Raw genomic sequence first — 2,471 nt, forward strand, 5'->3', positions numbered from 1 at the left:
ACATGGAGAGTGGAGAAGGAAGGAGAGACTTTACATGGAGAGTGGAGAAGGAAGGAGAGACTTTACATTGTAAATGGAGAGTGGGAAGAAGAGGAAATCAGCCCACATTGGCTATAGAAAGAATGAATGATCAGGTGGATGAAGTATGGGAGAGGTTCAGAGCATGCCCAGTTCGTGGTAACAGTCACAAACTTTTACTATTATAATTTCTGTTATTATTACAGGCAGCCCAACAGAACACGGGGCAGCTTCCGCTTCTGCACACGCCTCCTCTTGCTGTCTCTCTGGCTTCCTTTCCGGTACTGAGGTGGTAATCTATAAATTGATACACTCGTTCTACACTTAGGAGATGACTCAGTTCACAGATCTGCTCTTGCCTTGGGCTTGAACCATTTTGAGTTTCCATTCGGGACAGCATTAGCACTAATGGGTCTTTGGCTCTCCACAGATAACCTCTGCCTTGACCATAATGATGAGGGAATCAATGGCCCCATGGACTCCCCCCTCCAGCCTTATGCTGCTCCTCCAAGGGAAGACTGGTCCTCACTGCTGCTGGTGGTAATGAGAGCTGGGATACGATTAGTCCTTTACTGATACACACACACACACACACATACACACACACACACACACACACACACACACACACACGTTCTCAGTGGTCGACCTAACTGGCACCCTGGCAGGGCAGCTGTGAGCAGATGTTTTGTGCTAGAGTGCCCTATCCTGTGTGTTGCCCCTCCTTCCTCTGAGCACGGGCTGCTGCTCAGAATAAATCCCTTTGGATCAAGTCCTTGGTGAGTTGGCCCTTGGAAGTCACTTTGGAGACGCTCTAAACAACGAATGCGGACTGAGAAATACAGCTTGTGTAAGGACCTGGTGATGTTGGCACAATGCCTCATGTGCAGATAAACTGGCAATTTGACCTTTGATCTGGGGACTATCAATCTTGGACTCAAATGTTTTTTTTTTTTTTTTTTTTTTTTTTTTTTTTTTTTTTGTCTTTCTCTCAATCCAAAATTGCAGGGATGCCACCTCCTTGGAGCTCAGGGATACACATTGCTCTACTCTTGCCAGGATATGGCTGACAGGTTTTCACTAGCCCTGTGGGTAGAGTCATAGCTAGTGTAAACCTAGTCTGAGGGTTTGCCCAATGTGTCTCCTCCCAATACCTCTGCTGCTAACCTAGATGGGTTGGTTCCAACTTCACTAGAAAGCTTCCCTTTCTAGTTCTTCCTCAGGCCTAACTCCCACGATTCCTCGTTCTCCAGGGTCACATTGCTTTAAGTTATCAAGGACACAAGCCAGAGAAGGGGACTGCTACCAGCCGATTACTGCTTAGAGTAGAGAAAGCACCCTAAGAGGGTGCTCAAGGAGCCACTGGACCACATTTGCCTATGTTGTGGAGAGCAGATCAGGGCTTTGGTTTCAGAATGGCCATGGATGGAGATCAGAAGGGCCAGATGAAAGACCAACAAGATACTTTACTCTTCTCCGAATGGCGAGTAGCCACACTCACTGGGAGAGGCTCAGCAGAAGCAGTGACATTTGGCTTAGCGAGTTGTCTGCCCAGCGATCTCCTCTGAGAACAGCTTAGTCTCTTCCGGAAAGCAATGGGCGCATGCGCACAGGCATCCTACTTGCTCCTCCACCTCAAGGCCAAGCTACCATATTCAAGCCCCCGTGGATCTGTCATTTCCTGTCCTAAGCTTCTATTTCCGCTTCTCATTGCTGTGCCAGATTATCTAACCAAAGCAGCGCCAGGAAGAGAGGCCTAGGCCGGAGAGCTGGGTGGGCAGTTCAACACACTTGCTGCTCTTCCAGATGACCCAAGTTCGGTTTCCAGCATACACATTAGCAGGCTCTTAGTGACCCGTTACTCCAGCTCCAGGGGATCTCATGCCCTCTTCTGGCCCCTGTTCGTTTTCTCTCTCTCTTCTCTCTCTCTCTCTCTCTCTCTCTCTCTCTCTCTCTCTCTCTCTCTCTCTCTCTCTCTCTCTCTCTCTCTCCTGGTTAGGAGCTCACATGACCTGTAGAAGTAGTAAAGCCTCGCGTGCCCACCTTCCCCCACCCCCGTCCCATGTCTACCTCGACATCTTTGGAGGCTCTTCCAGCAGTCTGTCCGTTTGTCTGTCTACCTCGACATCTTTGGAGGCTCTTCCAGCAGTCTGTCCCTTTGTCTGTCTGCCACACTTAGTTTGCTTGCTTATCTTCCTTTTTTTTTCTCGTGGAGGAGGGGCGTTTTTAAACCTCTGAAGCTCCCTCTGCCCCTTCATTGTCTCTCTCTCTCTCCACTTTATTATCACCTATGAAAGGCATAGAATAAGTTCACTTGGCCAAAGAGAAACGCCCCTTAGGCTTCTCAATAAATAGACATAGAAATAATGCCACTATATATGTATAGCAACTTAACATGGATTATTTCATTTAACCTTTCAATTAATGCTGGGTGGTGGTGGGACAAGCCAGGT

This window comes from Mastomys coucha, unplaced genomic scaffold, assembly GCF_008632895.1.
Source record: "Mastomys coucha isolate ucsf_1 unplaced genomic scaffold, UCSF_Mcou_1 pScaffold3, whole genome shotgun sequence".
NCBI classification, from domain to species: Eukaryota; Metazoa; Chordata; class Mammalia; order Rodentia; family Muridae; genus Mastomys; species Mastomys coucha.